This window comes from Amblyraja radiata, chromosome 37 (assembly GCF_010909765.2).
Source record: "Amblyraja radiata isolate CabotCenter1 chromosome 37, sAmbRad1.1.pri, whole genome shotgun sequence".
In the NCBI taxonomy this organism is placed as follows: domain Eukaryota; kingdom Metazoa; phylum Chordata; class Chondrichthyes; order Rajiformes; family Rajidae; genus Amblyraja; species Amblyraja radiata.
In genome coordinates this window covers 3,521,166-3,536,771 of record NC_045992.1, presented here as the reverse complement: position 1 = coordinate 3,536,771, position 15,606 = coordinate 3,521,166, and the positions used below count along the sequence as shown (strand labels likewise).

The 15,606-nt window shown below is 40.7% G+C and overlaps 1 protein-coding gene across 8 annotated transcripts in view; it reads right to left on the bottom strand.

The window, feature by feature from the left end:
- The window catches only part of dlg5 (discs large MAGUK scaffold protein 5), a 105,788-nt gene extending 93,281 nt beyond the window's left edge, over window positions 1-12,507 (bottom strand). For all 8 annotated transcript variants that reach the window (XM_033012728.1, XM_033012725.1, XM_033012727.1 and 5 more), the window contains exon 1: window positions 12,324-12,507. The gene's annotated coding sequence lies outside the window, so the exon portion shown is untranslated. The remainder of the gene's footprint in view (window positions 1-12,323) is intronic.
- Between the last annotated feature and the right edge of the window lie 3,099 nt (window positions 12,508-15,606).

Genomic DNA, 15,606 nt, shown 5'->3' with positions numbered 1-15,606 from the left:
CAATGTTTCAAAATGCATATCCATTTCTCCCACTGAATCCTCTGTTCTAAGTGCCGATGTGTTGCTATGGGAAGTTTTTCTCTCAATGGTACTCTTTCTGCAGGTATGCAGTCTACAGGTAAGAGAATTCTGATTACACCATAGTCAGAGCAGAAAGAGTTGTTGTTTTAATTAACTAAAAATGGAAGTTACATTGTTTGAAAAGTATCATTGCACAAGTGACAGTAGAAGAGATTACCTTTTCAGTTTCCAAAGCAAAAGCCTGAAGTGGCCTCCTGCAACAAGCCGGCAGCCTGCAATGTTGCGCCTTTGTAAGCTATATAATTTTTCTGTATGTATATATTTCCCCAAAAATTATGTCAGAGCAAATTTTTATTCATTATCACAATTCTTTTGGGAGTGATATGTAAATTCCAGAAGAGCGTTGTTCTGTTACACAAACTGCTGTAACGCACAGGCACATTGTACTTACAAAGATCTAGTATTATCTGTAACAACCTTTCCCAACGTCACATACAGGGAAACCTGTGACATCCAGCAGTGAAAAAAGTAGCTGGTCAGAGAAAAATTCTCAAAGACAATAAACAAATAATCTTAAAAACATGAATATTGGCTAACTTTTTATGATATTTTATATTCTGCGGAATATAAGTTAATGTAGAAGTTACAAATAAAACCTTTGAAAATTATTATATATTTGACATTTTGCTCTATAACATAATCTGATAAATTGATAATCCTTGTATCTACAATTAATTTATTAGGCCAGGGAAGTTGGAGAGCATTAATTGTTTTAGTACACCATTAAAAATCCCAACCTTCTGAAAACGTCATTAGAGTCAGGATATTTTTAAGAATAGCTTTTGTCTGATTTCTGAAGAGCTTGGCAACAAAGAATGCAAATTAGCACACCCGCCAGAAGGCTTGACTGGAAGTATGTCTAGTTTTATTATGTAATAACAGCAAACACTTTTGTTTATCAATAGTGTATTTCATTGATAGACACAGACATTGACTTTGCCGGAATCATGTACAATGACAGTCATTCGACAGCTATGGAAAACTTTAAAGTTATTAGTCTACAGATAATCAGAACTGTATTTCTCTGCTCAATAGAATTATCAATACCATAATCAGAAGATTACAAGTTTGTTGCACGATCTGCAATGAATTTAATTAAATTCCATAGGTTGATGGAATAAAAAGAAACTGCAGATGCTGGTTTATACCAAAATTAGACACAAAATACTGGAGTAATTCAGCAGGTCAAGCAGCATCTCTGGAGAAAATGGATAGGTGACATTCTGGATCAGGACCCTTTTTCAGACTTTGATGTAATGTGTAGGGTATGATTAATGTACTGTATGTATTTGACAATACAACACAAACAATTATTTTACAATATAAAAAGGATGTAATGCATTTCACCATTCCATTCAACCAAAAGCATTGCTACAATTATGCATCTAGAACAAGGCATTCTAAAATTGACTAGATTTCACTTTCAACTTTCAAACTACCATAGGATACATTGTTGGGGTTTGTGAAAAGCAGCAGAGGTTTGGAGCCTCCATGGTTTAACTTATGGAGGTACCGACCCCGATAACGGTCGTTGTGACAATGGACACCAAGCACAACGACTGTTACGGGATCTTTGCTTCACCAGACATGTTATTGTATTTTTCTCCTGGTATTGATGAAGATATTTCCCTAGATCACTATCAAAACATATCTGTATGTGGGGCCTTATGAAGTTTATCTATGAATTAAATATTCATGATTAAATGTGGCAGAGTTTTTATGTCACATTTTTGGTGTCCAAAATGTTAGTAAAAACGATGAAAATTTGTATGTTATGAAAAATGTTTTTGATTTTCGGTTTTGAAGTTATCTAATTTATATCTGTTATTTGTAAGGTTTCACATGATGGGTAGATTTTGATAAGAACAGTGTATTGGTGTAAAAAGCTGAATAATAATCTAATTTCTCAAAATCTCTCCAATATTGTAAAAATACACATATGCAAACAGTTGTATGAAATTAGTTTTTACCATTCTGATCTTTTTAACAGCTACAATTCAGAATTACCGGAATACAAATTGAAATGAAGCTGAATGCCAGTCTCATGATTTTGTTTACATTGCTGATAGAGTATGTCACACTTGGTTTCATTTCTTAATCAACTGAAACAATACTTGCTTTTTTTAACAAGTCATGCAAACTTAAAGACAGTCACATTTGTCAGTCTGGAGTCACATGCATTGGCGAACGTGGGTAACGATAGCAAATTTTCTTTCCTGGAGAATATTAGAACTAAGTCAAATTTTATGACAATCCAGCCATTTCTGAAATTAGCCCTTTAAAAAATAAATCCAAATTAAATTATTTTAAATTGCACAGCCACTATAGTGAATCTCAAACGTATGTTTCTGTATCAATGGATCAAGATTCTGTCACTATCTCAGTAATTTAACCACTACACCACCCAATAATAACTCCATTAGTAAGGCCTGCATAGTCCAACCTGCGTAGAATATGTCCATTATATAATCCGCTTATTATAAATTTCCGCTGATAAAAAGGATTTGATCGTAGAGCAGCGGACACCAAGATATTCTGCTCAAACTTCCCTCGAGACCAGACACTGAGTAAGCAGAAACTAAATTCCTTTATTCCCAAGTTCTCTGTTGTGTAGATCTTGAAATAATGGCAGCAAATATACCTGACTTTCCCCGAAAGAAGGGTCTCAACCCAAAGCGTTACCCATAATTATTCTCCAGAGATGCTGCCTGACCTGCTGAGCTACTCCAGCACTTTGTGTCTACCTTTGGTATAAATTAGCATCTGCAGTTCTTTATTTCTACATTCCAACTTTCCCCATATTTTCCTCCATCCTGCTTTTATAGCTTTCCTAATTGTTTTGCATCTTTCTTCCCCAACTAACACTGCACTAAAAATGTCAAAACCAATGATAAAGGGAACAAATAGTAATAGGAAGGAAACATTTGATGAGAAAATATACAAACCAATGGAGATGAGTAATTGCACAGATCTCAATAAATGTGTGCCTGCTACAAAGCAAACCTAAATGAAGAAACTCAGCGGGTGAGGCAGCATCTGTGGAGCGAAGGAATAGGTGATGTTTCGGGTCGAGACCCTGAAGTCCATCACCTTGAGATAAATGTTATTTTGCCATAGTCTGCCAAATAGTTGTAAAAAGGAAGGTAGTTTACAGATCCCAGTGTGATAGAAAATGCCACAAAGGAGGCAACCTCCCATCCTAAAACAGGGTAAATATGATGGTTTGAAAGAGCTGCAATTATAGCTCACATCACTGTCACTCCAAAAGATCCAAGACAACTTTAATTGCAGTAACTATGTAATCAGTGCACGTGGAAACATTTAGCATTTGAATTTATGCATTCAGGTGGAATACAGCAAATAAGATATTTATTTTAAATTCAGTACAGAGCACAATCTAATAAAATCACACCTGAAAAAGATGTGATACAGATCATGTACTATTTTTGGAGATCAGGATTTATTTTATGTAATCATGAGATAGATTATTCAACAATCAGTTCGAGAAAGAACGGACATGGATTTTAAAATATGCATGTCCCAGTCCAATTGAACATTTGGAGGGTTTCTTTCCAACTCCACTTATGCTGCAATATATTAAGTCATGATGACCACAATGTTTAATTCCTGGTCTACACTGACAACAGATCTCAGGGGCATTGGTGTCAATAATAAGCCTTTGCAAATGAATACTGCATTTACCATGATCCCAGCTTTCAATTGCTACTGACTTCTGCACATGTGGAACGTGTACATCTGTGGATTTTGGCAAGAACGAGATTCAACTTGGCTGCGATGCCCTGCGTGACTGGCTTGCCTGCTGACCTCACAAATGAAGAACGGCTATTTGGCAAAGTACAAGTCGACTACCATTGACTGCAGAACGATACCGCAAGTGAGCAAGCTGACATAAAAAGTCAATGGATAGAGAGAAAATCGTCATTTTGGCATACACTACTAAATTAAAGGAATATGTTTCTCAATAAGAAAAAAACATGGAAAATGTTACCTTTGAATGATTAATTTTACCATTCGTGCAACAAATGGAACAATCCACATATTTTAAAGGACAGGGAAAAACTGAGAAAATTCCATTTGTTAATGCAACTAGAAATCAGAGCCATCCTCTTTAACTGTTAATTTATTATGTGCTTATTCTTTTGCTCTCCCATTTTATTGGTTTGTCTTAATGACAGGCTAGAATTTAATTGAGATTTAGTTATTGGGACAGTATTATCAACATTAGTCTCTTAAGAGATTTAATGTACAGAAAATACTAATACAATATTAACATGGATTTTGGTTATAGCAGATGGACCTACCCACCTTCACTGCCAAGCCAGGCTGCTGACCCCAGCCCAGCTCACACTGCTGCTCCAGCCACTTGTAGGGCAGGGAGTCAACACCCTTCACCTCCCCGGCCTGCATCGTCTTCCCGGCCACTGACCTACACTTCCAGGCTGTCAATGCCCCTACCCCCGTCGCCCACACATCTTCCGTGGCCGCTCCCTGGCCATCTCCACGGATGCTGCCTGGCCTGCTGAGTTACTCCAGCACTTTGTGTCCTTTTATGTGATAACCAGCATCTGCAGTTTCTACTACTTATACAATGCTAATCGGTTATCGCGGATAATCAGCAATAACGGTCTGTTATAACGAGGATTTAGTGTACTTCACTTTAAACCAATATTGTGTACTTCTTCAAACCAATCCACACAAAATAATATATTTACTGAGGCACTGAAACAACAGGCACGCCTGTTTGAGAAACTGGATTTATCTTATAATTTTAACAATTCACATCTATGTGACACCATAAACATGAGATGTTGCTCACGATGTTTTCTGAGGGAGACCTAGGGGCAGAAAATAAAAATACCATCAGACCGAAGTATGGTCATACTTCAGCTGATGTCATATGTCAAAATAATAGAGGTGTTGCTATAATATTTACAAACCAGAAGCCATCCAATTGATTCCAACAAAAATCTACTTCAACCAGTCAAAGATTATGACAAATTTAGGTATCATCATCTGTAAAATACTTATAACTCATCTCTCCCATTAAAACCACAACCTCTTATTTTAGATTCTAACATTCTTTGCAAAACATTTACTGAACATAGATTTCATCTGTTCCACATTTAAGCAAAGTGCATTGATATCATGCCAAAGGATAAAATTCCAGCTAAATGTCAAACCATGATGTAGATGCAGCTCTGTGTATTTTAGTAATATTTAAAAAAATCAATATTTACTGTGAGAATATCAAAAGGATGTAGAATCTGTATTTGATAGCATGTAAATGTATATAAAACGGCATCTTGCTAACTTTAACCTTCTTTAAATTTTTGACATAAATAATGGAATCACTGAATCACAGAAACACACAGCACAGGAAAAGGTCCTCTCCAACCATGTTAACTCCAACTATGGTGCCGCCATTCATTCATCCCATTTGACTGCTTTATGCTCATATCACTCCACACCTTTCCCATCCAACCACCAGTCTATAGTGCAATTGAATCTGCCTCCACCATCATAGATGACAAAGATGATTATCAAAAATTACAGCAGGACTGTGATCCATTGGGCAAGTAGGCTGAGGAATGGATAAAGGAGTTAAATGCAAGGTGGTGCATTTTAGCAAGTTAAACCAGGGCAGGACCTGCACGGTGATTGGCAGTGCCTTGGAGAGTGTTGTAGAGCAGAGTTCTATGAGCGCAGGTGCACAATTCCCTGAAAGTAGCGTCACAATATAGGGTGGTCAAGAAGGCTTTCAATACATTGGCCTTCATAAGTCAGGGTAATGAGCACAGAAGGGTCTCGACCCGAAACGTCACCCATTCCTTCTCTCCAGAGATGCTGCCTGTCCTGCTGAGTTACTCCAACATTTTGTGTCTATCTTCAATTTAAATCAGCATCTGCAGTTCTTTCTTACACATAGAAGTAAGGATGTTATGCTGCAGTTGTACAAGTCATTGGCGAGGCCGCATTTGGAGTATTGTGTTTAGTTTTGGTCCGTTTATAGCAAGGATGGGGTAAACTGGAAAGAGTGCAGGGAACATTTAAGAGGATGTTGCTGGACTTGAGGGCCTGAATCATGCACTGTCTGCCAGGGGTGCAACGTGAGCTACAACAGCCGTGTCAGCTGGTCAGTGAGCTAGTTTTGAAGCAGGGGCAGAAGAGGTCGGCAACTCAGCCGTGGGTTGCTCTCCACCGCCTTATTCACCATCCATCCCAGTGTTGCACCAACAGTGGCCAAAACTAGAAGAGAAGCGAGCTCAGCCAATGCTTTTATATCTATGAAGCAGACTGGAAGCCCTCACCATCCTCCTTTTGCAACACCACAGGTCATTCAGGAAACAGAACTAGCTATTGTGAATTGTTTACTCAGTGCAAGTTTATGTAACTTGCCTATTACATAAGTCGAGGAGTGCCTGCAGTTAGTTTTTGTCAGGTTGTATTACAAAATAATTTATACAGCTACAAGATCATAAAATATACCGGGATTTTGTGGTTGCTTCAAAATTCTCTATTCTCCCGTTACTGAGAAGTCAAATGAATCACTGCGATCCAAATGATTTGAAATCAGAGGACAAACATCCAACAACGATGAGATGAAAATTCAGCCTCACTTCCCAAAGCTGACTGGTGAATGTCCCGTTCCCAAGCCCTTTCATAAGTGACAATGTGATAGATAGGATGTGAATAAACAGACGGTGGTCATACTTTCCTGCAGATGTGAAGCTGAAGTAACTTGACACACTCTCTTCAGTGGAGTACTAAGCAAAATACACGTAGCCAAAAAACAAGTAGTTAAACCAAAATCCCGTCTGCACTCCAGTGTAGACGAATAAAATATCCATGGCATTATTTCAATGCAAACCAGAGGGAATTGACTATTCCCGTATCCTAGTCATTAATGACCCCTCCAGCAAAATCTTTCACATTTCTCATACTGAGCACTCTGACATATTAAATGTGTGCGTATGACCTTGATTGCAGTGCAAATGCTTAAATGCTGGACTCAATATCTAACAACTTCCGACATCCAACTAAAATATTGGCTCAGCTTGGTTGTTTTGTTTTCAATCTTATATTTCCTTTTTGAAGTGAAGACATTCTCGCCCTGATCTACTGGGCACATCTTCCTACTCTGCATTTCATAACTCCTGCATTCTTTTGTCTATGTTTGCACTCTTTAATTGCTCCCATTCACTCATTCACCAGATAACCACTAACCCCATGATTATCCCAGTTTTACTCAGTCAAAGACATTCACCCTTTTAGCAGCTTATCAGGCTTCTTTTCTATCTTTCCCAATTCTGACAAGGAGTCATCAATGTGAAACGTTAACTCTGTTTTTCTTTCCACAGATACCACCAGATATGCTGAGTACTTTCAATGGTTTCAGTTTCTTTCTTTAATGCAGTAAATCTCCTGGGAGAATTTGGCTCTGGGGAACTGGACGGGCCTGGACATGCTGCCAATGTACAACACTATGCTTTTAGCAGGCATCATATCAGAATCCATGAGGAACAACAACATCACCCTCATCTATAAACAGCAAGGGGAAATGGAGGACATCAGAAATTGTTGGCCCATATCACTGATGAATGTGAATTACAAGATGCGGTCCAAAGTCGTCATCAATTAAGTCAGATGGATTGCCATACCAAGCGTAAAATCTCTGACAGCAGTGCACTGCTCTGAGGCACCATGTGCTGGACAAGAGAATGAACACATGCATGGTCAGGTTGCAGCAGGAGAAAGCTTTCGGTACACTATTGAACATGAATGAGCTATCCAAAATGGGCTTTTGGAGAAGGAAGCAGGAATAATATACAACTTCTCGCCACAGACATCAATTGCGCAATTCAAATTAACTAGAAAACAGAAATCGTCCCAATCAAATTAGTCATGTAAGCTGTATACTCTTCTCTGTCTTGCTTGCATGTTGTATCAAGCCTCTTGCTGAATCTATGTCGAAGCCCATGGGTACAATAGGGGTGAGAATGTCAGGCAGTAGGGCACTCACATCAAATCCTCCCTATACATAAACAACATTACCATTTTCTGCACAAACGCTCTATCAGTTCAGCCAGACCAACGGCTGTGACTACTCTGACTCTCCTCAAGGGCCAGGGTCAATCTCAGTGAGAGTGAAGTCGAACATTTGAATAAATAGTCTGACTGATTATCTGTACCATCCAACATTACGTTAGACAATCTGAAGGTATGGCGAATCTGGTTCAGGGAAGCCATGAAATGCCAAGAATTGACTGGGCTAGGTAGCCAAGGTGAAACGGAAACTGGGAATGTGGGAGCAGTTCTTTTTCTTGATGGCGAGCAAAAATCTAGTCATCATGCAAGAGCTGCTTTTGATATTGCAGTATGTGGCAGAAATGTGGCCCATACACCATTCCTGCTCAGTCGCAATCACCTGAGCCATCTTCTGTTTCACCTCAAGATTCGGAATGGATCATATCCATTCAATGTTCAAGTTCTCCACAGAAAAAGGGAATATATATTCAACATTGCCCTTCTCCTGATGGCCACCTTTAATAGTTGCTGTATCAAACTGTGCAGTCAAGTACAAAAACACCAAACATCACCATGTGTGGAGGTTCTACCGGTCCCTGTTGTAAAGGATGGGCCTCTGCTACATAAAGCGCCTGGACCTCGCCACACTACTTGTCCTTCATAGGAAAGTTTCTGCAGAAAAACATCTCTTCTTCACAAGTCTATCAGGCAGCACTCAGCATGAAATGTAGAAACACAACCAGGACCTTGAAGGATGGTTGCCCAAGCAGACTGCCCGTCATTTGGCAGAATGCCTCACACACAGACAAGCACCAAGATATCACTTGGCTATAAGTGAGGTAACTCCCGTTATAAGCTGTCCTTGAAATGGCTATAGTATGGATCTGTTTGCACTGTGCATTTGCCAAGCTCTGGATAAGGATTGAATGGTCCTCATCAAGATTCACTCTGAGCAATTGTGTAACAGGGGACTCTGTGAGCTCATATCCGGAGACAAACATCAACTACTGCTGTTAGATAATTTACTTGACATAAGACACCGTTGGTCTAACAAAACTGTCGGTCTTTGGGTAAAAGGGAATGTCCACGTGCAAATAGTGTGAACTGGACCACTCTAAAGTGCAGGAATATGTACTGAAGAACACAGCAAAACTTGGTGCAGTTATAAAGGTTCCATTGAAAAGGATGAATGAAAAGCCTCTTGCCAGTCCTGGACATTGAGGGACTGAGCCCTGTGTAACAGCTTCTCAAATGTTTCAATGGTGCAATATTTACAAAGAAAACATGCGAGGCTCTGGTGCACCGTAGGAGAATGCACTGAACCATTGGCATAGTGAGTGTCGAGAAAGATGAGTACCAATTGTATATAGTATAAAGTATATATTTGAAATATATAAAGTTCTGATTTACACTGCTGCTTTTGGGAAATGTTACTCATTAGTTAGATATACTCTTAAGCTATATTTCTTAAATGCCACAGTTTGTGAAAGTGGTTTACAGCCCCTATTTTTTATATTAATTCATAAACTGAGGGAAGAGAATCTAAAAAATAAGTGTCCACCAACAGGAAAATATATATTTGTCTTCACATTTCTTCAATTCCCTCTCAACTCCAAAAGATCCACACTTTTAACCACTTTGATTCCACATTCAGAATCTTCCACTACATTCTTCCAGATTTTCACCAGATCTGTTACTAACAGGTTAACAGAATTGACAGTAACTAAATGTCATTCTAGTTGTTGTAAATAATTTCAGTTCCAGCTCAAGAACCATCTACCTACTCGATTTTATGACTTGATACAACCCAACTAAATCATCCTTTAAACTCAATGCCAAGGAATAGGCTGTTCACTCAATCCATCATTTAAATTGACGCCTTGTAAATTATCGTAGGATGTAAAATTGTGCGCTTTTTTAAAAACAATGAGATCTGAACAACAAAATATCAATTACTTGTAATGTACAAATGCATTAATTAATACTTTAGATTTATTTGCATCTACATATTGACAGGAAAACACCTTGCTTTCTTCAATGTCTCACAGGTAGCCATAAATGAAATATCATCCTCTTTCATTCTCGCTTGCAGCTGCAGCCTCGCCTTTGTACATAAAAGCATTCAAACAGAAAGATACACAACGTACATGCAAAGAATATTTCTTTCATCCAAATAATCATTCTCACATTAACATCCAAACAAAGCCGCAATATCACTGTGCTCATATATGGTTATGCAGAGCCAGACATATAAAAATCAACTGGATATGTTCACATAGATTTACAAAGAGTTAGATCATCTTTTTATACAAATGGTGGATATTGCATAGCTCCTGAACTCACGCACAAGCCTTCTCATACATAAGGAAATGGACAGATCCTGGCACAGTTACATACAATTACATAGCCAGTGCAAAGTAGCCTGGCAGGTTCAGTCAAGTGTAGCCAAGTGCATTGCTTCACGGAGGCCTAAGCACAGAATCACCCATAAACATTGACAGTGGTACTAACAGATTAAATATATAATTCTCATTAGAAAATATGCACTTCTGTAATCTCAAATGCTTATTCAAAATTTCAAAGCCAGCACATATCACTTTCAGGTAAATTGTAAGCATGGTGCATTTTATTCTCACTCGGGATCTCTCAAACAAGGTGTATTGCTGTACCAATAGGTAAAAGCGGTCTCATCCTCAGACATGGAAATAAGCAAAGCCAAACATACATTTATATAACTATAAATTTGTTTTATGCTCATAAATTGAAAGCACTCTGTCAGAATGACCATTACATTGTTCTAATCTGCAGACAAACTTTCATTGAGCTATACACTGATATAGATGGAGACAGTTCCTGCAATGTCAAAATGTACACCATTCTCATGCAGAAAGTTACACATAAATAAAAGTCAGGCACCCATGGAGGCAAATCACAGACATTCTTGTAAAAAGAAAGTCCTGTTTCCAAGTCAGATTCGTGTACAACTACACAATTCCACAAACAAGCTTATGTTTTGTTAAACAAATACATTTCAGTCAGGTTCTCAATCACAACGTAATTACTCCCTTACACAAAGATATACAACATATGAATGGCAGATTTCACAAGTCAATATACGACCCCAAGAAAACTCATGAATATTCCTGCCCTTATGCCACCGTACACACACGCCAGATGAACGGTAGATATGGGGAAAGTGAGGGAATGGAGTGGGAGCAAATGGACCCAATAGTTGCATCATGGAAACCAACCGTCAGAGGGGATGTTGAGGAGGAAGATGCCAGCAGACTGCAAGGGGGCATGCATAAAGTATTAATGTCTGATGTCTGGTGGATGATGCCAGAGAGTAGACTCCATAAGAAGGATGGGTGCGGATGTGTTGATGTACAGGGAAGGTGCAGTGTTGTTGCGTAGAGGGTGGGTTGTTCTGTGATAGGTGCAAGAGGTTGTTGAGTGTGCAGGGAGGTTGTTGAGTGTGCAGGAAGGATGTTGTGTTGATGGTTTGATGTGCAGAGAGGGTGCTGGAGGGCAGGTGACAGGGCTGGGGTGTCGCAGGGGTCTGTCGCGTGGGGGGATGTGGTGTGTGCATTTGTGGGTGGGGATGTGTTGATGGGGTAAGTGGGGTGGGTGCATGTGTGTGGGGTGTGGATGTGTATACCCATGTATGAGGGTGGGGTATTTACGGGTGGGGGATGTGTGTCTGTGGATAGGGTAGGAGGTGTGTGTGTATGTGGTTGTGTGTGCTGGTGGGGTGAGGTTGTGTTTGTGTGAGTGTGGGGTGTGTGAGTGTGTGCATGCTTGTGTGTGCAGGGTGGGGGTGTGTATGTGAGAGTGTGTATGTGGGGGGTGCGTGTGAGAGCGTAAGTGTGAGTGCGTGTGTGCAGGCGGGGTGGGTGTGTGTATGTGTGTGTGCCGTGTGTGTGTGAGAGAGTGTGTGCGTGGTGGTGTGTGTAGGCGGGGTGAGGGTGTGTGTGTGTCTGTGTGTTGGTGTGTGTGTGCAGGCGGGGTGGGGGTGTGTGTGTGTGCAGGCGGTGTGTGTGCAGGCGGGGTGTGTGTGTAGGCGAGTGTGTGTGTGTGAGAGAGTGAGTGAGTGTGTGTGTGGTGGGGGTTTGACGCGCGGGTCCACACACGCATCCCTCGCCCACCCACCCTGCCCCCGGGCGGCCCGTTGCTTCCCCGCTCCTGCCTTCTCTCACCTCAACTCTCGGTAGCGGCCCGACCGGCGCCGTTCCGCTGTTATCTGCAGCGCGGAGGGGTAGTGCGGCTGTGGGGAGGCGGCGCTGCTCGGTGCCGGTACCAGAGGCCGCTGCCCGGCCCCATTCCCGCTCCCGAGGGCGCGCTCGTCCTCTCCGCTCGGCCGCTGCCTGACCGCTGGCCCCTGCGCATGCGCGGGGGACGGACGGCCGGACGGCGCAACCGCTCACTGCGCCTGCGCCGCTCGTCCCGCCCACGCACTGAGGAGAATCCCGGGCCGGGACTGCGCACTGCGCATGCGCCGCTGCCGGCCGCCCCGTGCTCCTCACTGCTCATGCGCTGCTGCCGGCTGCCGGCCGCCCCGTGCTCCTCACTGCTCATGCGCAGCTGCCGGCTGCCGGCCGCGCCAACCGCCCCAACCGCCTCTCCTCGCCTCGATCTCTTCAGTGCGCCTGCGCCGCCGAGAGCGGGAGGCGCCCGTCGTGGAACGGACACGAAGGACGACATGAAGAGTAAGCTCAACTTTCAATGACAGCTGCGCTTTTCCTTATTTATGGTGCTGAAGGATCACAGCATGCAGCTTCTGGCCCATTTGTAGAAATTGTTCATAAGTTATAGGGGCAGAAATAAGGCCATTCAGCCCATCGAGTCTACTCCGCCATTCTATCATCATGGCTTATTTATTTATTTATTTATTTTATTATTTATTTCGAACAGAATAAAAGAACAAAAAGCAAGTGTGAAACAGCATACAAAAAACAAAACAAAAATATTTATAAAATGTCATTAACAATATCTATAAATAAATGAAATCATATGTCCGAAAAGGAGCAGGAAGAAGCCAAAGCTTATTAATTCCCTCCCCTTATTCAACTGCTTGTAATTATCTTATACAAATTTAGCAGCTATATGTACACCAGCCACTATATGTACACCAAATTATTTACATTTGAACACTAATCAAATATTTACAAAGCCATACAAAAAAAGAAAAAAAGAAAACAAAAAGAAAAAACCCGCATATACTATACAGTATCTTAGTCATATTTACAACCCATCACTCTATAATCACCCTTCCCAATACAATCAGTATAACAAATATCACAATCACCTATCCTCATCCCAATATCCTTTTAAACAAGTGTTTTTGTACATCTTTTAAATTGAATTATGCTTGTGCTAAGTTTTATCTCCTGTTCCAGACCATTCCACAAATTCACACCACATATTGCTATGCACATACTTTTAAGAGTTGTTCTGACATTGAGTTTTTTTAAATTATGTTCCCCTCTCAAATTATGCCCACCCTGTCTTTCCATAAACAGTTTTTGTATATTTATTTTGTATATATGGCTGATCTATCTCTCCCTCTCAACCCCATTCTCTTGCCCTCTCCCCATAACCCCTGACACCCACACTAAACAAGAAGCTATCAATGTGTAAGAAGGAACTGCAGATGCTGGTTTAAACCAAAGAGAGACACAAATAGCTGGAGTAACTCAGCGAGACGGCGGCATCTCTGGAGAGAAGGAATGTTTGACCTTTCGGGTCGAGATCCTTCTTCAGACCAATCAATCTCTGGCTTGAAACTATCCATTGGCTTCACCTCCACAGCCATCCGTGGCAATGAAATCCACAGATTCACCACCCACTAAATAAATTCCTCCTCATCTTTCTAAAGGAACATCCTTTAATTCAGAGGTTATGGCCTCTGGTTCTAGACTCTCCCATTATTGAAAACATCCTCTCCACATCCGCTCTATCCAGGCCATTCATTGTGTCATCGAAAACTGTGAGTTATGATAAAATTGGGTTTGATTTGTAAGTAAGTCTCCAAGATCAGTCTTACCCAAGGACCAACACACCTTGTTGTCCTATTGTTTAAAACCGATTTGCTCTGGTAAACCAAATGAAAAATTCCCCAACGAGCAATTAATTGTTGTCAGTCCCAAAAACTACTATTTCCAGCCTTTTACTATATCGTTACTTGGGAATTATTTGACTAGGTTCATAAGTTCTAGGCGCAGAATTAGGCCATCAAGTCTACTCTGCAATTCAATCACAGCTGATCTATCTCTCTCAACCCCATTCTCCTGCCATTTCCCTATAACCTTTGACACCCTTTCTGATCAAGAATTTGTCAATTTCTGCCTTAAAAATATCCAATGACCTAGCCTCCACAGCTGTCTGGCAATAAATTCTGCAAATTCACATGGTGGTCCTTTTCATCCCAATTCAAAATAGCTATCGTTAATTTTATGTCATTGGTTGTCCAGAGTCAGTAGAAGCAAGATTTTTCATATTAAAAGCAGATGGTTATGCATATTGCTCCCTATATGTCCCTATCGGGGCCCCAAATTGCTTTCCAGCCAAATTCAATACATGTTGAAATTTGATCAGAGCAGAAAACATACTCACAGACTGTAATGTGTTTACAAATGTCAAAGTTTCATAAAAATACTGTGGATGTAGATCTGAAATGAGAATGCAAGAAATTAGACTAGGAGTAGGGCATTTAGTCCCTGAAACCTATTCCACCTTTAATCACCATATTCTTGCTTTTCCCAAAATCTCTTAATTAATATTTATAAATAGAATTTTAGTTTGAAAGGAAATCAATTCCTCACAGCCCTGCAAAATAAAGAAATCAATAGTTCATAACAGCGTGGAAACGGGCCCTTCGGCCCACTGAGTCTGCACCAACCAGCGATCCCCACACATTAACACTATCCTACACACACTAGGGACAATTTACAGTTTTGCCAAACCAATTAACCTACAAACCTGTACGTATTTGTGGAGTGTGGGAGGAAACCGAAGATCTTGAAGAAAACCCATGTAGATCAAGTGGAGAACGTACAAACTCTGTACAGACAATTCCGGGTCACCGAAGCTGTAAGACAGCAACCCTACCACTGCGCCACCGTGCCACCCTATTCAATGGCTGTTGGAAGATCTGTAAACAAGGCATGTAGCCCCACTAATAAATGCTGTACTGCAGAATATTGCAAATTTATATCTCAACTGTAGCTGTTATGTCTTTGGACAACAATATGGCTGTTTGAATTAGGTTTTATGGAGCTTCTGTATGGTCCCACTGCGTTATTCCGAAATGGAGGGAACAGTGAACATGGTGCAACACCAGTCGAAGAGCAGAAAGAGAAGATAGTGGTTGTGTGGTCCAGGAGTTAGTTTTATAAGTATTCATCACGAGCTACTTATAACTATTAGGTTTAGGTTTATTATTGTCACGTGTACCGAGGTTACGGTGAAAAGCTTTGTTTT